This window comes from Artibeus jamaicensis, unplaced genomic scaffold (assembly GCF_021234435.1).
Source record: "Artibeus jamaicensis isolate MK-2021 breed Jamaican fruit bat unplaced genomic scaffold, CSHL_Jam_final contig_233, whole genome shotgun sequence".
Classification (NCBI taxonomy): domain Eukaryota; kingdom Metazoa; phylum Chordata; class Mammalia; order Chiroptera; family Phyllostomidae; genus Artibeus; species Artibeus jamaicensis.
In genome coordinates, this window is record NW_026521486.1 from 41956603 (window position 1) to 41980025 (window position 23423).

The window sequence follows — 23423 nt, forward strand, 5'->3', positions numbered from 1 at the left end:
TCTGCATTATAAGCTTCAAAGAGGATTACGTGTAACCTTCTCCTTTGGAGAAGAATATATGTGTGTGTGTGTGTGTGTGTGTGTGCATTTCACACACATATTTGAGAGGGAGCATTTATATATAGCATTCCACATACATATTTTTCTAAACGCGTATTTCAAAAATGCTTTTAATGCCTTTGTCAAATAAAGGCATTAATATCTCTAAGTGAAATACAATTTGGAAGGCATTGTCTTCATTTATTTATCATGGAACTGTCAACATATATCTAGACAGATTTAATATGAAATGTTTCCCCTTTGTAACAATTCTTAGAAAAATATATTCTATAAATTAGTACTGTAACACTGGTATTTATGTAACACATTATTTTCTCATAAAATCTTAGAGGGTATTTTTTTAAAAGTATCTTTGACTCAAGAAATTATGCTAAGATCTGATCTTTTCTCTATACTCACTGGAGTAATGCTGTTTTTCAATAGGCAGTTGCCATCCCCCCCCCTTGTAAAGTTTTAGTAAACTATTTCTAAAATATATCATTACATCAGTTTTGATTACCGGCTATCAACTTGGCACTGAATACATGGCATTAGCACATATTTTGAGTTTATGTCATTTCTTGGATGGATGAGTTTAAAATATTCTGAATAGCAGGTTTTTTAATTACCAGTTTGTAGCAGTTGCAGATAAAGCCTATTTATTTTGTACCTATTTTCTTATCATTGTTTTAAACTTACCATTTTCTGTAGTTAGAATTTCTTTTTCCTATTCATCTGGATTTGGGCAGCTCATTGTTTTTTCAGTGAATAATCACTGAGAGGCTAGGGTAATAAAGAAATAAGAACGTTGTTTGGAATAGGCTAAATTTCTAACTTAAACTTTCAGATGAACACCAGAGTTCCAATTTAAGCTGAAGGGCAATTCAGGATACCTCATTGATTTGTATTTTTGTTATCGGTGTACAGTGAATATTAAGTAACAAAAAAATGAGCAGGTCTTTGTATTCCAGACTGTTTGCTTTTCTCCCCCTCTTTAATTCACAATCGGGCTCAAATGTATTAACCTTTGGCTTACTACAACTAATTCATTTAATATAAACGAGGCTTCATTTTCCTTGACAAGAATGCTGAGTACGTGCAGCATGGATTTCACTTTTATAAATACAAAAAGGTTACTTCTAATTCAGCCATTTGCAGTTCTCAAAAAAAGAGGAAATTGGTTTAAACTACCACAAAATAAATTTGGGGCAAACTCTTGACATTTTATGACATACATTTATCAGCTGTGGATTGCTAAGTGCACTCGTTAACTTGGTAGGTAATAGTTAAGAAGAAAGGGAAAAGAATTGGCCCATGAGCACACAGAGGTCATCACCTTGGAGGACAGATTAGAATTTTAAATAATCTTGAAAATTTTGAGACATGATCAGAATTTATCCAACAAGTCTACTTAGAAAAATTATCCATGAAATCTAAGATAAGTAATCTATATAATTGCAAAAACTGAGCATGAATTTAAAATAAAGCAGAACAAAGCAAAAAAAGTAAGCTTCCTTATGTAACATACAAAGATAGATACTGTACTAGTTATAACAGTGAAAAATGGAATAAACTTGTGTATAAGGACCCTAATTTGAATCTTTACTTGGCAAATACTTCCCTGAGATGTGAAGGTTTTATAGAACTTTTTTCTCTGTTTTCAATTTTTTAATTTTAATTGTTGTTCAAGTACAGTTTTCTATCTTTTACTCCCATCCCAGCCCACCCACCCCGCCCTCTCACCCTCTCTCCCAGTCCCCGCCTACCCGCCATAGTTTTTGTCCGTGTGTCCTTTATACTTGTTCCTGTGAACCCTTCCCCTTTTTCCCTGAAATTCCCTCCCCTCTCCCCTCTGGTCCCTGTCTGCCTGATCTCTATTTCAGTGTCTTTGGTTATATTTAGCTTGTTTGATTGTTTTGTTGATTAGGTCCCAGTTAAAGGTGAGATCATATGGTATTTGTCTTTCAACACCTGGCTTATTTCACTTTGCATAATGCTCTCCAGTCCCATCCATGCTGCTGCAAAGGGTAGGAGCTCCTTCTTTCTTTCTGCTTCATAGAATTCCACTGTGTAAATATACCACAGTTTTTTGATCCATTCATTTACTGATGGGCACCTAGGTTGCTTCCAGCACTTGGCTGTTGTAAATTGTGCTGCTATTAACATTGGGGTGCATAGGTTATTTTGGATTGGTGTTTCAGGGTTCTTAGGGTATAATCCTAGCAGTGGAATTGCCGGGTCAAAAGTCAAATCCATTTTTAGTTTTCTGAGAAAAATTCCATACTGTTTTTCATAGCGGTTGTACTAGTCTGCAATTTTATTAAGTATAAATGAGGTGGGCAGGGAGAGGCTCCTGCAGCTAAGAGTATTCCAGCATGGCTAGTTCTTGAGAGTTTCCTGGTTGGGAGGAAATTTACATTTCCATGGGGTAAAGAAAGAATGGACAATTGTAAGTTTTTAAAGTAAATGCTTTAAGAAAAAGGAGGTTAGGGGCCTACAGTCGGGAAGACATGTGTCTAAAATGTAATCAAACTGCCTTTAAGACTGTCTTGGGCAGAAAGAAGAATAAACATATAGTCAGAAACTTCTAAGAAATATTCCTTACATTCCTTGCCTTATGAAATGACACACTCCAGATATTGTTTAATTTTTTTTGAGCCAAGGTTTATTTATAGCATCATATTGCTTAATTTTCCAACATTTGCTGATTTTATGGTTATCTTTTTGTTAATGATTTCCAGTTAAATTTCCATTGAGATTAGATAACACACTCTATTTGATTTGTAAGTCTGTCCAGCATAAGAACAATATTTATAAATGTTCTTTAAGCATTTAAGAGGAATGTATATTTGTAATAATTGGATGCAGTGTTTCATATTACATATTTTATGCCATATATAATATATAACACACATATATCATAGATATTCTGTATGTGTAATAATTTATATCACATATATTAGAATATTAAGTCAATTGATGATACTACTCACAAAACTTGATAATGGATTGCATATGGGGAGAATAAAGCAAATAAAAGAATCAAAAAAACTCTAGACTGGTGTTTTATGGCTTGAGTGACAATGGGAATCATGGTGATATTTTCTGAGGAGTCAGAAGGGAACTATATGGAAGAATATGTCAGTTTGGCCTGCTGAGTTTAGATACTTATTTGACATCCAAGTAGAGATGGCAACTCAGCAGTAGGATGTTAAGAGTCTGGAGCTGGGGAAAAGTTTGAAATGGATATATAGATTAGGGAGTCATACAAATGGTCCTCAGAAGCATGGATTTAATCACCTAGAGATTTTACATAGTATTTATATGTAGGAGAGTCCTAAAGCACTACCTTCAGAGACAGAACAGAAGGGGAAGAACCAGTAAAGGAGAGCAAGGAGTGTTTAGCAAAGTGAGAGGAAAACTGTGTTTGGTTAATAGTTATGGAAAAAATGTATTTCAAGACAGAGTTAAGTAGTTAACTTTGTTAAATGCTTCTAAGAAGTTAAGTAACATGAGAACAAAAAAATGGCTATTGATTTTTGAAAGCTGGAGATGCTCGGTAACCTTGACAAGAGCACTTAGAGAAACCTTACATAATATTTATCCATATTTTTGCCAATAGAAAGTCCAAAACATTACTTAATCGTGAAACAAGTGAATCCACACTTTATCAATCTCCCATTACTTGAAAAGAATCAGACATGCAAAAACAAATTTAAATAAAAATTTACAAGTCCTTTGCAAACATGTATTCAATGCTATGGAAGATGAAGTTGAGCATGGCCTGTTTAGCTAACAGAAGCTTTTAAAGGAGAAAAGTTCATGCAAACAGAGGCTTCAGAAGTGCCTGGCAGCTTTCTGGGCAGACATGGGAGGAAACAGCATACCAAAGGCACTGGAGAGTAAAGACTCAGGCAGGACACTTTTAATGAGATATTTAGAGACTTGTAACTTCACCCTCTGAGATATTTAGAAATGTGTGTGATGGGGGAAGTAGGTGGTACCAATGATTGTCTAGTGCTACTAGCACTTAATAGGGAGGCAGAGATATTAAATTTCCTTTAATCCTTGAGTGGATGCTCCTGCAGGACTTATCCAGTAAAGCTCGCTAGGGTGTTTCTAAACAGAGACAAACTGTAGTTGAGTAGGGTACACAGGGCAGAGGATGAGGAGGGACATTGGAGAGTAGGGGTAAAGTTCAATATGACAAAGCTTTCAGAAGTAGAATCCATCTAATTTGGTGGCTAATGAGCTGGGTCTGAGGTCCGGCAAGGCTGTGACTGCTACATTTTAGATGGGAAGCACTGTGAGTAGCAGTTCTTTTCTGTCCACAGCAATATAGGGAGAGAAGCAGAGGTCAGAGGGGGAAGATGTTGAGTCTGTTTTAGAAAAGGCTAAGGGGTCTGTTGGAAATAACCAAGTGTGACTGATGTTCTACAGGTAGTTGAAAACAAGAATGTGGACTTCAGAAGAGAGATTAGGAATGGAAATAGAATTGAGAATTATATGTTAATAGTAATGAAAACCCAGAGTAGGTAACATTTCTCATGGAAAGTTAGAATAAAAAGAGAAATTAGGATAAAAAATAAAATGTAATAACGATATATGCTTTATTCAAAATTCTATCCATAGAACTCATGTCTATGTTTTATACAGATAGTGTTTAAGAAAAGCACATGCAACCATTAAAGGATTGTACATTTTTAATATAGTCAATAAGAGTCTATGGAAATTTCTAATTTATTCTATATAATATCTACTCTGGTAATACTAGGGGTCAGATAAATATAAAATTATATAAATAAATATAAAATCTTTCTTTTTAATGATTTCTTTATAATGTAATCATCTAATTTTTAATGTCTAATTCTATTTATGTTACTTAAATACTAATTGGAAAGCTGTCAAACAGAATTTTCCATTTACTTTTCTTTTTCCTTTTTTTGTAAGTAAAAATAACTTTAAAGTGCAAGGGTTATTATAATTAGAAAAATCTTAATGTAAGAAATTATTTGTTGTACTATTTTGAGTTAGCAGCTTATACTTCTATGGACTGATCAGAATAATTTTAAAGTAAAATTTCTTCTCAGTTCAAATGGAGATTACCTTTACAAATTTACTTTATATTCTTATTTTGTTATTTTTTAAATCTCTTCATGACATTTGCATAACACTCCTTAATTTGTAGTTACTTAATTCTTACCAAAACTTGGCAGCATGATTGTCAGTCATCAGTTTTACGAAAAGAACACTGAAAATCAGAAGTCAACATCAGATAGTTAGTAGGGATAGAGAGGGCCCTCAGGTCAGGTCCTCCTCCTCTCTGTCCAGAGTCCTTTGACCATAATACCTGAGCTCTTTTTAACAAATGACACGTATTTGTTAAAACACATCCTAATACTGCTCCTACAAATTCCCTGTGAGTGCTTACAAACTTAGGAAATGTTACAGAAAATGCTAGACAGGACTGAGTCTATCCTCTGCTCCCACTTTTTAAAATTAAAAAACTAGATGCAAGGGTCTCCTATGAGATTGAAACAAGTACTACATTTTGGGGTTTATAACAAAGAAAGGTTATTTTCATCTGTAACAGCTCCTGGCTGGTCACAGTGTTCCATGCCACAGAAAGCCCTGAATAATATCTGGGGGGGGGGGGTGGAAAGTGCTGAAGCCAAGAATTAACATTCTTTTTGGCTGAACAGTTGCACCCAGGTTGGCCTCTCCTTTTTGCAGCACTGTTTTCACGAGGCTGGTTGAGAGGCTGCTCCGTCCGTTCCAATGCAAACTGTGCGTTTACTTAATGTAAATAAATATTTACATTAATGTTGATGTTTTACAATATGACATTAAAATATTACTTATTTTGATTACTGATTTTTTTATGGGTTTCCCTTAAGTTTTGTACCTTGGATTAACTGTCTCGTTCTTACCATGGTACTGGTCCCAGACTGTGTTTAGATATTTTTAAGGTAATAATAAGTTGTAATATTTGTAGACATACACCTGTGAGCTTTATCCTTAGCCCATTATCTTAACTAGTTAGTTGTATTTAAAAAAATACCTCTTTGATCCAATAATATCAGGGAAAAAAGACAGAAAACGTACAAGGCTGAAGATACAAGGGCTTCAGAACTATACTGGAGAAAAATGAGAAGAGAATTCTGAGGGATTGTTTTGCACTCTGGTATGATGTTCTTTTCAGAGGTCGTGAAACTGAAACTATAACCCTATCAAGTTTGGAGAAACCCTGTAACCTTAGTCCTGCAATGCTTTCTATTTCAACAAATATCACCAAATCCTTCTTCTTTATAAGGTAATCAAATTACTTCGGCACCTCAGAGAATGCTACTGTTCCCCGGAGAGAGGGTCCCTTGTGGGATTTATCCGCAGTCTTTGAAACCCGTTATTTTTGAGAGAGAGATTCACCAAGTTGGATACCTGCAAAAAGAATAGTGCTCAGACCCAGTGTTTCATTCAGAGAATTTTCAGAGGAAGTAATTAAGATTCCTCTGAGTCTATTCTAAAGAGCCACTTAGGGGTGACATTATCTGGAACTGGAAATAAAATTAGTCATAGAAGAATTAAATTTGTACTGAAAATGGTGGGGGGAGTGTGGGAGGAAACAGCAAACAACTGCACTGGAACAACAATAAAATTTTTAACAGTGTGTATAAAAATAAACCCAGAAATTTTTATATTTAAAACATTTTTGATTACTGACATTAAATGTTATTAATTATATGTGTCTTCAGAACTTTAGATGTTGAAGCCATGAAAATAATTTTTAAAGGGTGTATATATAGCCTTTACCAATCTGTGTGTTAAGCAACATTCAAAGTGGAATTTTGAGGATAAATGCCACCAAAAGGAGTACAGGGAGCTTGAGAAGTGACATATAATTAACAAAAAGATATGCACAAAATTACCAAAACAGAATGATCAGAGACTGTGTAAGATCCTGAGTTGATTAATGCTTTTTCTATTATTGAGATATATTGTATAAGCTAAAGCACATGCTATATGCAAATAATGAAATATGAGACAATTAAATTCTGCCAGTGACAGTGCAATAAGCAGAAGCAAATGTGTTATGAGACAAATGATGTGGAAACTTCCTTATGAAGGCTTCAATTTTAATTAATTGTTTTCCAATTAATAAGTTTTATATTTTGAATTTAGAAAATAATTGGTGATACAAAATTTTGAGAAAACAGGTACACATCTGTGGCCCTTTGTGAATCAAGTCATCAGACCCAGGGTCTGTATTCAGAGACCCAGACTGAATATAGCTGATCTAACCTCAAACAGTGTTTTTAGGAGGAGGGTCTCAGTAAAAATGCCATTTGGGGAACTTTTGGAAGCTCTGTGGGATAATGTAGCTAAACTGAGGCATTCGAATGATTTCCTCTGTTAGTAAATTAAGAAAAAAAAGGCCCAGGTTCAATCTGGATAGGACTGAGAGTTAAAGCAGAAATAAAGCAGAGGAATAAGTACCAGTCACATTTATGGAATGAGAAAGTCTGGGTAATATCACTCACTAAGATTCAGAAAAGGCAAGTGAAACACCATGACCAATGAGAGTTCTGATACAGTAAATCTGGAATCTGGGCTTAACGAAAGTAATATCTTGCTGCAGGAATGAAACAGTGTCTCGCTGGATAATATCTTGTGGTCACTGTAACCCTGGCACTTAGCAAAGTGCCCAGTATAATATACACTCTGTAAATAAACCATGAGTTTCGTGAATGTGTAAAAGAAAGAGTGGGAACCATTAAAGGATTTTGCACAAGAGTGAAATGGTCAGGATGGCGTTTTAAAAGGTTACTCTGGCTGCAATGAGGATATAAGGTTTGATCTACAATTGACAGTACATAGTCAGGGTGTTGAGGAAGCAAAGTGAGAATTGTGGAAGAAATGACTCTGATTGTCAAAAGGGCAATAAGGAGACGCAGAAGCATTTGAAATATGTTTGAACTGAAGACTCAACAGAACTTAGTTATTGGAAGTATGATGCCAGACTGAGGGAGGGGCTGGAATGGTGTTCATTTCTGGCTTACGCAATAAACAGCATGAAAGATGGTGCCAATTAAACCAGGAATCCCAAGAGGAGGACTGAATGAGGGAGTAGGCAATGGGCTCAGTTTAATTGGTTAAATTTGATACTTCTATGGACGATTCTAGTAAAAATGATCAGCGGGTGGTTGGATTTGTGTCTGGATATCAGAAACGAGAGTTGGACTAGCAACATTGAGATTTTAGGTTTATCAGCCTAGATTGGGTTATTAAAGCCATGGAAGTGAATAAAATAACCCACAAAAATATACATAGGAAGGAAATAAAGCCCAAGGTGGGTCTCTGAGGAATGTCTTTACTAAAGTGTGGGCAAAGGGGCTCACAGAGGAAACCATGAGTGGGAACAAAATAAGGAGAGTGTGATGTTGCTGAATGAAGCAAGTTTTTCCAAATAGAAAACATGATAAAGCTCATAAAGGTCAAATGGGATCAGAACTAAGTTACACAAGGAAGGGCACACACATACAAAAGGAATTATCTTCTGGAGAATGGGCCCCCTGTAGTACAGGCTTCCCCCACCATCTGAGTGTTCTAGGAACCCATCTGTACCAGTGTACCAGCTGGCATTGTTGTGAGAGGCTGCATTCAGCGTCAGTGAAATTTTTTTGAAGATGCATTCACCCATTTCATGACAGGTGATTTATGAGCACACCTGCCCACACCATGCTGAATATTCACCAGTTTTTGACCAAAACCAGCATGATTCTCATGTCCCACGTTCCCTACTCACCCAAATCTCACTCCCAAAGACTTCCTCCCCCTGCCCTGAGGGTGAAATAAGTCCTCAGAGAAAAACATTTTGCTGATGTGGAATAGGTGAAACAAAAAAATGGCAGAAGCACTAAAATCATCAAAATCTACAAGTTGAGAAGATGTTCTAAGCAGTGGAAAAACATTTTTATAGGTATATTACATCAAATAGAGTGTGCTTTGAAGGTGACTGAAGTTTAAACATGTAAAAATAAATACACACGTTTTTAAAAATACATTATGGATTTTTGGGTCCCCCCTCATACGTATCTTTTGAATTACTTGGAATTAAGCAATAGGCCTTGATGAGAGACCTTTCAGGTCAGGGGTGGAGGAGGGAGCCATCTGCATCCTATAGTGGGTGGGAAGTGACATCCTGGAGGCAGCAAGTGCGATGGGAAAGGAGACAGGGAGTGATGTAAGACTGAAATAGACAGTGAGTTCAAGTTCCTCTTTTCAGAAGCTGGATGTTGAGTGATAAAACAGGCATAGAAGTTTACGTTGTTGTATTGTACTCCTCAGGCTTCCTCTCAAAATGACTCCCTCTACATCCAGTGATTAAATGTAGATAAGGAGCAGGGTCCAAAGTGCTAACTGTGTATTCTTTTTTTGGTTTACTCTGTTATTCAGAGTTGCGATAGGAATCAGAAGAAGCATTATTGTGTCATTGTTCTTTTTGTTGTCTCCTTGTTATTAAAATGTTTACTGGTACCACCTGCTAAAGAACAGTAGTAAAATTTCTACTAGTAAAATTTCTATTAGTAAAATTTCTTTTTTTGTTATTTCTTTATTTTTATTTTTTGCAATTTTTTAATTGCTCAGTTACAGTGGTCCTGCCTTTTCCCCCATTGCTCACCCTAACCCCAAGCCCTTCCCTCTCAGAGTCAATTCCGCTCCCCTCCCCCATCACCCATGCCCATGAGTCCTTGTTCTCGTTTCTTGGCTTGGCCCTTTCCTTTCTTTCCCGTGATCCCCTCTCAACCCTCCCCTCTGGTCACTTGCAGTTTGCTCTCTATTTTCAAGTCTCTGGTTCTATTTTGCCTATTTGTTTTGTTGATTAGGTTCCACTTACAGGTCAGATCATATGTCATTGTTTTTTTTCATTTTCTAAAAGTGGACGAATCTCAGTTTTACCATAGCCCTTCATTTCCTTGTTTTCTCACTTTCCTTACCTTCTTGTTGTTTAAAGCAGGCCAGAATATTTTGTCCTTCCTCCACCTAAGATACAATGTTCTATAAGTACTCCTGTCAGTGTAACAAAATGAATTATGTAGCTTACAAAAACTTAAAAGTGCCAAAATATATCATATTGTTATGATTTAAATGGCTCTTTTTCCTTAAGAATATATTATATATGTATATGTAATTCAAGAGTGGTGATAAACCTATTTGACAACAAAACAAGTTCTATATCGATATTTTTAGCTTTATATCTGTCTGTGTATCCATCTGCATGTATTGGCACAAGCTTTCAGTAATTGGTCTTCTACAGGCAAATGTGCATAAACACATTATCTTGGTTGATACATCATCATTTTAAAGATAAGTACAATGTAACTACCACATCTCCTGACTCTGAGATTAATGTTTATATAAAATAACACCTTGATAAATTTTAACTTTGTGAAAATTAATACTTGGATTTAAGAAAACTATATTCCCAACGCGCTATATGAAATAAGCTGCTGATAAAACATTCCGTGCGAGCTTATAGCCCCCTCTCTCCACTTACTGGTTTGGCACTTTCCTTTTGAGAAAATGACCACATGGTTAAGTGCATTTGATTTTTATTTTTATATTCATCCTCTGCAACGGTGAGGATTTAGACATTTTTTCCATTCCTTCAAAAATACTCAAGAGGCATATTTATCTTTTAAAACATAAAGATATATAAATTCAGGCAATGATTTTATTATATATAATATAGTATAATGTTGACTTTTTATGTTAAATTTGTGTTTTTGTGAATAGTAGAAAGCTGAAGAGATTTTAAAAATCAAAACTAAAAACAAGTTGAAAATAAAACAAAAGCTGTTAGCCTTGTGTTGGTGCTCAGCACTCTTTACCTAAAAAAATAAATAAAAAGGTTTTTTTTTGACCTCTGCTTTGCTGGTTTTGCTATGCTAAGTACATTTCGACAAGTGTTAAAAGTGGTCCATGTTCTTAAGAAGCAAGTTGTGCACTTAAGATTCAGCAAAATTCCAGGCCTATATATATCAGCAAATACTAATTTATATGATTTGTATTTTATACATAATTATTAGGTGCATATGTGTAGGACATGGGACTTCAGATGTGGTCTGATCGAGTAAAGTCTTCATAGCACCTATTTTATCAGTATACTTAGCATGCCTTTTCTCTAAAATTTAGGCTCAGTGGAAGCGAAGATGTATTTGCCTTGTTCTCATTTATTTGTTATACTCTGAGGTGCGTGGTGCATAGAATGAGTTTTGAAAACTTTAGTCAGTGATGTTTATTATTTTTAACATACATTCTTAATTTAGTGGTTACCAATGCAATTTTGTTGTGAATTCCCTCTTTACGTCTCATTACAGTATTGACTCATATTCAACATTATTTAAGATTTCCAGATTTTAGTTTTTTAGTAGCTTGCTTTCTAAGTCATGATGTTTCAATTATATGTAAATGTATTTTGAAATCAGTAGTCGATGGTGGTGCAGGGGGAGGGGAAAATATAATGAGCAAAAACATAAAACTGCAAGCCAAGACATTAGAAGGAAAGAAAATTTGCTCACTGATACAGATGGATTTAGTTGATCTGTGATGAGAGATGGAAAAAAAGAATGGAACATGGGATATTTTCTTTCATGATTAGGATTTAAAAGTAAGAATTGGTGGTGGAAGGAAACTCACATTTGAGGGCTGTTAGAGGACCCCCACGTGGTACAGACCCCCACGTGGGAATGGTACTCTAAGAAGGCAGTAATGATCCCAGTGTCAGGAGAACTGCAGAGACTGGAATTCATTTTTGGATGAATAAGGGAAGAAATGGATCTACCAGTAGTTCTAACATCCATGGGAGGAAAATTTGTAATCTCACAATCGACAACATAAAGTCGAATAATGATTATAGAAAATGCATTTGAGCCAATGATAGCCTCCTTCCGTGGGGGAAGTAAAAACTACTGGCAGTTTTTAGCTTTTGTTGGAATTATAAGAAACAAACAGATTCAAGGTGATAAAGTCTGTGCTTTGAAAAAGTATTTCACCTCTTCCCACTCAAATTTCACCAACTCCTGTAGAAATCACACATTTAACTCTCATGATATCATTTAGTTATTTTAATCTTTCATTATAATAGAAATAACATTTAAATTATATTTATATTCACCTACTTTTTAACTTTACCTTTCTTTAGTTTTTTTAAATAAAAGTTTATTAAAAAGTTTAGGAAATTAAAGTAAGTCTTAAGTATTTTTTTCTAATGTTTAGTGAAAAGTGATTATTTTTCTCTATTTACTATAGGGAGGAGGGATTTGTTTTAGTAACTTCACATATTGTATTTGAAGAAGAGCTAACTTATATTCAAAAGAATAGTTCAATAAAATGGATTTAAAAAAACAATGAATGTTACTTTAGGTTTCCTTCTGAGGATCTTAATTTGGAGAAATTTTTAAATATGAGATACACCTACCTAGAAGCTTGAAAGCTTAGCCTTATCTCTATACTTCTTTTCTTCATTACATTTCTGAGTACAAACTAAGTATAGATCTTTGCTTATATCTCTTTAAGCTTGATAGCCTAATGATGGGTAGCAAATGTAGGTATAGGCACATTATGAATAGGCCAGGGTTTATTTTAAGTTTTGTACTGTTTATTTGAAGAGCCTTTTCTTCCAATTTCAAATAAAGCATGATGCTGTAAGTATAGAAATCACTGCTCAGATACCAAAGCATGCAAGTATTTAACACTATGAATTTCATGAAAAACTACAGAAAGAGTTACTGTTGTAGGCAACAGATGAGTCAATGCACGCTCTCGGAGATGAAGATAGGTTTCAAAGATCTCTAATTTTATTGATTACAAAATAATAGTCTAATTATAAATTTGGTGGCCAAGCTTTACCTGCGCAGGGGCGAACTCTCGGGGTGTCCAGAGACACGGTGCCCAAAAGGGCTGCAGATGAGAGTCGAGCGTGGCTCACAGACTACGGGGTTCTTATAGAGCAGAGCAAGCGAAAGCGGGGTTACAGAAGCAGATGTGGCAGTTAGCTATTAGCCAGGTTGCTAAGTTAAAAAAACGGCAAAAGTCTCTAATTGGTGGCTGGGAGCTGGGGGTCTCATCTGGCCGGCCTTGGTCAGTTACCTTATTTGGCTAGGAATTTTAACCCAGCCGTTCCCTGACATTTATTTATTACCCAGTCTCAGGAACTGCAGATGCCTAACGGCTGTTTGTATGTTTCTACTACTAATGGCTATTACATTACATGGTGGTTTGTTATTTGCCAGGCACCAGCAAGTGTTCACAACCTAAGGATGATGTTAAATACTTGAAATGATAAAAAAAATTACCCTAGGAAGTGTGGCCTAATACAAATAAGTAAATAAAGAATAACAAGCCTTAGAGGTCAGTATGAAGCAAAAAGGTACTGTAAGTAATATGCCACTGCATGGTTACTGCCTGAGTCAGTTCCAGAGCGAGACAAATATTTGTTACGAAACAAAAGTTTCCTTGATTCCTTCAGTGTAGCTTATTAATTATCTATTGTAAAAGCTACAAAAGCAATTATTTCGGGCTTTTGCCTCATTCTACATGATTAGCTGTAATGTTATTGCAGCTCACAGCCCTGCTATTTCTCTATTATTCTTTGGTTTTATATTTCTCTTATCATGATTGGCTTCAGAGTTCCTAACGTTCTAAGATAAGATCAAGAATTCTTATGGTTATTTCAATTATTGAACATATAAAAGCAAAGGACCTGTAAATATAGTAAAAATTTTTAAACTAATTTTTAACTTAAAATGAGTCAGTTTTGTTTTGCGTTATTATGTTTCAAGAAGGCTGCTTAAAACACACACACACTCCCTAAGACAGGCTTCTTTTGCTTGCAGCCACTACTTGTGACTTGGGATTCTTGGGAAATACAGTGGATCTTCTGAGAAATACAGTGGTCTCAGTTATTCAGGCCCCATTTTTATATCTTAAATGGCTCCTTTCCTACTGTATACACTACCAACCTCAAAATGTCCAATGAGTTTCCATTCTTGAAAACAAACATGACAGAAAACAAAGTAAATTTTTTTATTCCTCCTTCCTCCTCTTTTATCTTCTTCTAAGTTTTAGATTTAAAAAAATAGTGTGCACACTGTTTCTACATCTTTATCTGCTACCTTATTCTGGCCCTTCCTTTACTAGTGGATTGAGACTGACTTTGCAGAGCCGACTGCTTTTGACTGCTAGCTGGAGTCCTTTCTGCACAGTTCTCATCTTCCTGAAACTCCCCGAAATAGAACACATTCCTGAGAACCTCTTGTCATGATTACTTTTTTGTTTGTTTTTGCCTTCAGTTACTGTTTTTAACTGCTGTATCCTTTTTTTATTGCACTTTTACAGTATTATTTCTTTTTTTGGCTCATCTTTTAGGTCCCACCCTCCCTAGTCTTAGTTTCTTATCACTTATGTCCTCTTGTTCTCTTGGTATTAGTTCTCGCACCTCTATAAAAATGACACAAACATCCCAAATTCTAGTTTTGACCATGCTCTTAAATTTAGGTACGCATTTCAACATTCTGTTTTTTTAAATTTCTTTGTTATCTCTTCCTAAACCTTAACAAAAGTCATCTTTCTTCTTTCCCAATCTTCAATTGATAATGTACCGGACATCCAGTCCACCATGAGAGAAAGGTCCGAGTTTCTTTCATTTCTATTTCTTTTTATTCACTCTCTATATCCATTCGGTTACCAGGTCCTGTCAATCTATCTTGCAATTCCTTTCATCTACATAAAATTTCTTTGTTTTCATAGTGAAAAACTCTTTCCAAGACTTAAACGCAGGAAAGGCTAATGTTGTGTATGGTGCAGGGACGGAGGTTTCCCTCCGGTCCTCACCTGGGTGACACCCCGGGGGCCCTGCTGGCACAGGGTTTGGCATAATGTAGACGAACAAGGTTTTCAGAGTCAGGCCAGGACTGGAACTGTCATGTAGAGCACATTGGTATAAATTGGAAAAAATTCCTTCAAAAACATATCTCCTTTAATTTAAAAAATATTCACAATACTGATTTTGTAAAAAAAAATTACTGCCCTCTGTGGGAAAATTCTATACTAAATATTCAAATCTATTCCATCAATGCTGTGATATGTAATGGTCTACTGACTTAATAACACAAATCATTTAAGATGCCAGATTGTGGAATTTCTTATACTAATATAAAGATAAGATGAAAATACTGTTGGTTTCTGTAGCTCACTATAAGTTTTAAAAATATTGTCTTTGAGGATATTTTATTTAAGAACATTCCAAAAGAACCAGAAGAAAAGTCCTATTTTTACAAAATGATGAGAAGGCTTTTGGCAGACTTAAAAGGACGTGTTGTGGCTTCATCATTTCTACATTGTGATCAATTATAACATGCTCTTATTTTGGGACCAGCTAACTACAGGCCAGATCCAGCCCATGTGCTGTGTTTATAAATAATATTTGTTTGTAAATAATGTTTCCCACATTATTGACACATTATAGTGTAATTTGCCACTACAATGGTAGAATAATTGTCACAGGGACTTTATGGTCCCCCAAGCCCAAAATATTTTTTATCTGACTCTTTACATAAAAAGTTTGTTGGTCCTTGCCTTTTTATTCCCTTTTAAAATATTAATTCACTTGAATTTCCTTTTTGCTCTATTCTACATGTAGAAAAAACCCAGACAATATTAACCAGATTAGGGTGAGTCATATTTTTCCTTCCAAAATATTTTTTATCGATGAGCAATGAAACCTGGCTGCAGTGTACCGCCTTAAACATGCACAGTTCCTTAGGGTTTGTTAAAAACAGAGCAATAGAAACAAGAGACCCTAAGTCAGAGCAACCTGTTCCTTTCACCACATTTTTGTTGGCATTACCTAGTGCAATAAATGTTTCCTATAACGAATAAGCTTTTCAAAAACTAACTTTTTTTTCTTTTTTTTGACATTAAACAATTATACTGGGGGAAAAGCCCATGTAATACTCAAAAGATCCTCATGCATTTGATGACCCAGTGACTAAGTTGTTCTCTGCTGGAAAGAGAATTTTAATTTTTTAATTAAAATTCAGGGAATTCTATGAGTACCTATTTGTTCATTAAAGAGAGTAGTTGACACCATACTTTTTACATGGAAAATAATTTATATTTTATAAGATTTATTCTTACAATAAAATCTGTTAAGAGCTTGGTAAATAAGTTTCTCAATTATTGTAACTATTTTTCTTATAAAGATTCTGTTTATTAAGTAGATATGTCAAATTAATTCAGTGTATCCTTCAAAAGTCTATTTAATACTCAATTCTCTATCTACTTGTTTTGAATTATTTAACAGTTTCTTCTGTGTCACTTCTCATTCTTTAAAATGAATAAGAATTTAAACTTCCTCACCTTTTTTTACTTGCCACTTAGAAGACCTCTACCAAGGGAACATACCATTTAAAATTTAGTTGTCTGGTGTCCTTCGGATGTGTAGCTGTATCTAAGGGTATAATTAGTTATGGAGCAGGAAAATACATAGCAAGCTTTAAGAGACATTTATTTGTTTTCATCCAACTTTCCAAGGTCCAAAATATCAATGGCTAGGGATTTGACCTGACTTAGGGACTTGACCTTACTTGCTTTTACTTAGAATCAAGTAATGAAAGTTAAGTTTTCCTATTATTAACTGTGACTCAGTAAAGAAAAACTTTGGGATCCAAAATAGAAAGCCCTCAAACTTAAATGAAGATGGGAGCAGGAGTTAAGTCATTTTTAAAAGAATAAATTGATTATAGAAAATATCTTTTCTACTGATGTAAAATCTAGGTACAAACAAAGTACACCGGGACACATTTGGGCTGGATTATGAAAGGTTAAATAGTAGAGCTGTCTAGTTCTGTAGCTGCTGCTGCCATTGTTATGATGAATTGTTTTAGTTTGGAAAGTTAATTCTCCCCAGAGTAGATGTAGTTCTGGAGCAATTCTAAGGAGTTTGAGGTTAGAATTTACTATGGAGTCCTAAGATATTACAGACCATCTATCTTTCTTCTGAAAGTATGTTCTATACAGTATTTTATACCCTATTACAGGCATGGTGCTACAAAGCTTCAAAGTTGCCTTTTGGGGGACAATAGCTCATAAAGGAATATACAGCACAGGGATGTGGAAGAAATACTCTGCACTGTTATTATACCAGGTGCACCACTCACCGAAACAAACAGCATATTCAAATATACTAGAATGTGAAGTAATTGGAAACCAATGTGAAATATTTATGTATAATGCAGCTTAACACACAAAAAACATAGTCTAGAGAACATTATAAGAAGTTCCCAAGGCTGGGCAAGAAGTCACCTATCTCATAGTTTGTGTAAGACAGGTGTACTACACAGATGATAGACAAACTTGTTGCGTGTGCATCTCAATTGGAAAACAATAACAAATAATATGAAATTTAAGGGCATAAGGATTTGGAATATTTGAGATGAAAGATTTGAAATGTCAGCCAAGAAATTACTTAGTTATCAATAATATGGGAAACTATGATGTGGTTTTAGGATATCCAATACAAAATTTTTTTGAAAATGTTTCTTGTTTTGTCTCATGTTTTCATAGAGTATCCTTCTTGAAAAAAACCCCAAGTATCATTGTAAATTTCATCTGAAAATTCTATGAATCAGAAGAGAAATGTAAGTGAAGTCAAAACACTCAGCTGAAGCCTCCTGTTTTGGGTTCGAGGTTCAGGGCTCATTGAGTAGGAAAATGTGATGTGTTTCTTGGAATAACTGATCACACCAAAGGGTGTGTTTTTCTTTTTAAAAATATTTGATGCAAGGAAGACAGAAGTCTCTTTTCTCTATGAAGATGGTATTGCTAATTAATGACCCAGGCTGTGTCTTACAGAGGGGAACAATCACATGCTCATTAATGGTACCTCCGGTAGCCAGCCCTGTCTCATCCATAAACAGCTGAAAGTAGGAGCCAAACCCATGAAAATAAACTGGATGTAAAACACATTCAAGATCCTTGAAATGTGGGTGAGCAGCAAAAGGAATGGTGATCTTGAAATATGAGTAAGGACTGTACTTGACCTTCTAAACCATCTTTGAACAGATAGACGAAGTGCTGGGAGCATATGAGTTCACAACTCATATGAGAGACAAAAGGCCTTAGGTGAGAGCACAAGGTGAGATCAGACTTGGAGCCATCAGGAGACCCACTAGCACTGCATTCTCACATGGGGGTCTCTATTCTATGGGACACTTGTCTTGATCATTGAAAAGAGAAAATATAAATCTATCTTCAGATTCAGCTGTTGAAAATGGTCCAATCACATCTTGAGCACAATGAGTCAACTATCTCTGAGAGAACTTTGCTCTGCTTTTCTTAATGGTTTCATTGAAGACAAATATCTCTCCTCCACATACTAACAATTTAAATGTAGTATACATTTTGTTATTTTATTTTTATTATTTTAATTAATTAATTTATTTATATTTAGAAGGGAAGGGAAGGAGAGAGGGAGAGAAATATCAATGTATGGTTGCTTCTGGTGCATCCCCTGCTGGGAACTGGCCTGCAACCCAGGAATGTGCCCTGACTGGGAATTTAACCATGATCCTTTGGTTCACAGGCCTGTGCTCAGTCCACTGAGCTACACCAGCCAGGGCACATTCTGTTATTTTAATATCTTATGTGGGATGAGAGGAGAGCTGGTCATTGTTATTTCAGCCTTCCATAAATTAGTCACCATAGTGAAGTACTGTACAAGAGAACCCCAAAGCAACCTCATTAGGTGAGTTAGCACAAAAGGCCCTAAGTTTAATTATTTTTGTGCACTCTGTTTTCTCAGTTGTACTCTATTCTTGTCAAAGTGGATCCTTATTGATTTATTTAATAGCTGTTTATATTTTGGTTTCCATATCTGATTTTATTTAGTTAGTTTTCAGGAGAAAATAATGCTTTTCCCTTGGTAGCAGTGAAGATGATCAATGTAACTGAGATGTGGAAATCAAAGACTCTCTTTTCTGTTCTCATCTTTCTGTATTATTTTACATTAGACATCTTGTAAGATTAAATATTCTTTAGAATATGACTTGGACATAATTTTCCCTGTCACATAAGAGACCATTCATCTTTGCAGTTCAATTTTGCAACAAAACAATATTTCACTTGATTTACTTTTCAAGTCTGCCATAATTGACAGTTTCTCTAATTCTTGAGGATAAGCTGTATAATTCCTTTGTATGAAAATATTGAATAATAAAAATGTGTCTGGAGAACAATTTCTTTCTTCCAACCCATCACATAATTTTTCCCTTTAATTAAAAAAAAGAAAAGGGTTTCTAAAATACAAACTCTATTTTTTGTAATGTACCAGAAGACAATATATCAGCCTCCTCTGTCTTATTGAATCCAGTGACTATATTTCATTCCTCCTCTGATTTGCTCTCATCAGCATTCCACGTTCTTGCTCACTCACAGGCCCTCCTTCCTAAGATCCTCCTTCTTGACTTTGGTCATGCCCCAATCTCTTGGGTTTTCCTGTATTTCTTTATTTCTCTTCAGTCTCCTTTGCTGGTTCATTTTCTCCTGCTGGTTCATTTTCTCCTGCTTTAAATGTCTGTATTCTTCAGGGCTTGCTTTCCCAACTCTTCTACCATATACAGTATAGTTAAGTCTTTAATAGCACAGGCTGTGTAAACTGACTACCCAGGTCGAATTATGTACTTTAGTTTTCAATAGCTGTCTAACAAGTTACCGTAAACTTTGTGTCTTAAAACAACACTCATTTAGTATCTCACAGTTCTGTAGATCAAAAATCTGCATGAAGTTCAGCTGGGTCCTCTGCTCAGGGAATTAACAAGCTGATATCAAAGTTTCAGTTTGGTCTAAGGGCTCATTTGTGGCTTGAGGTACATTCTTCCAAGCTCATTCATATTGGCAGAATTTCATTTCCTGTGGTTGTAGGATTGAGGTCCCTATATTGTTGATGACTTTTGGCCATGGGCTACTCTGGGCTCTTGGAAGCTACCTGTGATCCTTTGCAATATAGCCCCTTATGTGAGCCTCTCGCACTGCTCATCTCTGGTATCAGGAAGGCCAGTTTCTTTAGAAAGGATCAACTGTTTTTCTTGCTAATTTTGATTAACTCAAGATCAGCTGATTAGTAACTGAGTGTTGGGAATTATATCCCATCACATTTCTGGGTTCTATCCACAAAGGATAGGAAACTGTACAGAGTGTGTACACCGAGGGTTGGGAATGCTGGAGGTCATCTTAGAATTCTGCCTATGACACCCTACTTCTGCCTTTTCCTAGCTGTGTGAATTTGGGCCAGTTGTATAATTTATCTGTGCTTTGATTTTTCTTAACTTTAAAGTGGGATAAAAATAGACTATTCTTTATAGGATTATTATAAAGATTAATTGGGTTGGTACATGTAAAACCCTAGAAGAGTTCTTAATACAGAGTAAGAGTCTGCAAATGTTCAGTTGGCATTTTAATGTATTTTCCCCTCATAGATATTGCATCCTCTCCTGTTGCGTCAATGTTACTGATATTCCTATGATTCCAAATTTATACCTCCAGTCAATATCTCTTTTCCAAGCTTTAGACATTTCTTACCTCACATCTCCACTTAAATCTGTAACAGCAATTCAAGTGTAGTTTCTCTATATCTAAACTCATGATTTCACTTGTAAACTGGGTCCTTTCTAATGATTTTTATCACAGTGAATAGCACCCTTTCATGAAACCCCTGTGCTTTTCAGTTTGCTATGCCCTTTCTACCATTCATTCATTCATTAAAAACTTTTTTTGAATATCCACTATGTGCAAAGCATTGCAGCAGAGGATGTAACAGTGTGAAACAAATACAAATTTTCATAGAACTTACACTCGAGCAAGAGGCACAGATTATACTGTATTCCCCAAAACCTATCAAAACAAGCTATTTTCTCAATCTAGCAAATACTCAGGTCAATGTCACTATCTCTCCCTCCTGAACTTGGTTCCTACATTCACTATTTCTCTACTTTCTCTTCCCTTCAACAGAGATCCCCTCTTCAAGGAGATCTTATTAACTCACTCCTTTGTATGAATACTATTATTGGCTTCCTGTAGTATGTGAGATAAGGACCAATCTACTTCATAGCCTGCCATGGCCCTGCCTAACCTCTCTCGTTTTACGCTCCCCCCCCCCTCATCCCTCCGTTTGAGTTTTAGCCCTGATGGCCTTCTTTCTGCTCCCCACCAGCACCGCATGCCTCATGCCTCAGCACACTGCACCTGCCAGTCCTCCTAAAGTGGGCAGCCTCTCCCTTGTCTGCTCTGTCTTTGTCTGATAACCCTTAGCTAAAATTGTACGCCCTATGAGTCTCTCCTGATCTCTTTAGACTAAACCAGAATTTCCACTACACTGAAAGTACTATAAGAAACTTCTTCATGACATTTACTATAGTATTGTTATGTACCAATATGTGTCGTTATTTGATTAATATCTGCCATCATTCTGGGGGAGGGACAAGATTCAGCAGTATGAAAAATAGATCTTATAAATGTGCTTTGTTTATGTATTTTAACTGTAAATGCTGTTCTCAGAAAGTGCATTTGATGGGACAAGCTTCTTATTTAACTACTTCTGTGTCAATTCAGACCAAGTTTGCCCTGCTTGTATTTAGAAGGGAGCACATTTATGGTCATGAGGGTTACTGAGGACCTGAGCAAGAATGTGTCAAGTTTTCTATGAACTATAAAACTCAACACAGAATTTTTGTTATTAATATCACTGAAATATCAGTTTATCTAAACACCTGAAGTTGTGTTGAATTTGTTCCATTTGATTGCCTGCAAGTACTTTATTTCCTTTACCAAATGTCTCAGATCTACCTGTTTGTTTTGCTTAAATGTACACCTGTGAGAATACGTATTACCATGTTGTCCATCTATTACTATGTGAACAGCCATATGGGATATGTGCAGAGATATGCAGCCATGTAATATGAAAATACAGACATTTATTGAAGAAAATACAAGATACAAGAAACATTGTACAGAGGATGGTGACACCTCAGTCCCCTTCAGAGTAGGCACCTTGGGACCTCACACAAGTCTCCCAGTCGCTATGAGCTGCCCCATTGTATTTTCCTGAATCTCATCCACAATCTGAAATCTCTTCCCTTTCAGAGGTGATTTTAGTTTTGGGAAAAGCCAGAAGCCACAGGGTGCCAAATCTGTGCTGTAGGGGCTGAGTCACCTGGGAGATCTGATGATTTGCCAAAAAACTCTGCACAAGATGTGATGTATGATTGTGTGCATTGTCATTATAAAGCCGCCAATCACCATAGCTGCAGCCTTCTGAATCATATGAGTAGTTTCCCCAGAGTAATGTTTAAGCTTAATGCAAAAAAATGTGATGCAGATTCATTGCTCTACTTGCTCAGTCATTTTCAATGTGACAGTCACACAGTGCACACGCCCATTCAATGGCATCTACTGCCCCCACCGACTAGTACAGTGAAGTCATCATTGTTCATGCATGTGCACTTCAGTCCACTGGCTTTGGTTGCCAGGTTACATTGATGTCAGGCAAACCATTATATTAATTAATAATGGCAGAACTTTTTCTGGACAGACCTTGTTTATACAGTTTATACATAGTGTATATGGTATATATTCAGGCTCCTCTAAAATAAATTCCAGTCTCATGTTCAGTATTATAAAATGAGCCTATCTCAGTAGTGTTATTATGGATTTACTTAAGATTTTTCAATACAATTCAATAAATGCTGAATAAGATGATATTTCATAGATAGAAACTATCGATTGTTTTTGCAAGCCACAGAAATGTCAAATTCCTTTATCTTTAAAGTTTTACTGATTGCACCCTGGCTGGTGTGACTCAGTGGATTGAGTGCAGGCCTGTGAACCAAAGGGTCACTGGTTCAATTCCCATTCAGGGCACATGTCTGGGTTAAGGACCTGGTCTTCAGTAGGGGGCGCTCAGGAGGCAACCACTCATTGATGATTCTCTCCCTCTCTTTCTCCCTTCCTTCCCCTCTCTAAAAATAAATAAATTTTTAAAGAAAAATAAATTTATTGATTGTGTAAAGGTATTATACAAATATGCCAAAATTTTCTGTAACGTTCAAAATTACAAATACAAACTTCTAGTTGGTTACACTATAACTAATTTATTGTAAAAAATATTTAAAATAATTGCCAAAAGTAGAAACCTCTTTATCTTTAAGCTAACTGACTGTAATTTTATCATTATTGATTTATAGATATCCACTTTGCATCACTTCTGAAGCTGAATTCAGAACATTAAGGTAAGCCGTTTATTTGGTGTGTGTGTATGTGTGTGTGTGAAT

At 35.7% G+C, this 23423-nt stretch overlaps 1 protein-coding gene across 3 annotated transcripts in view; it reads left to right on the plus strand.

The window, feature by feature from the left end:
* Positions 1 to 23423, plus strand: part of CNTN1 (contactin 1) — a 313544-nt gene that overhangs the window by 64794 nt on the left and 225327 nt on the right. For all 3 annotated transcript variants that reach the window (XM_053661968.1, XM_053661969.1, XM_037148465.2), the window contains exon 2: positions 23337 to 23381. The gene's annotated coding sequence lies outside the window, so the exon portion shown is untranslated. The remainder of the gene's footprint in view (positions 1 to 23336; positions 23382 to 23423) is intronic.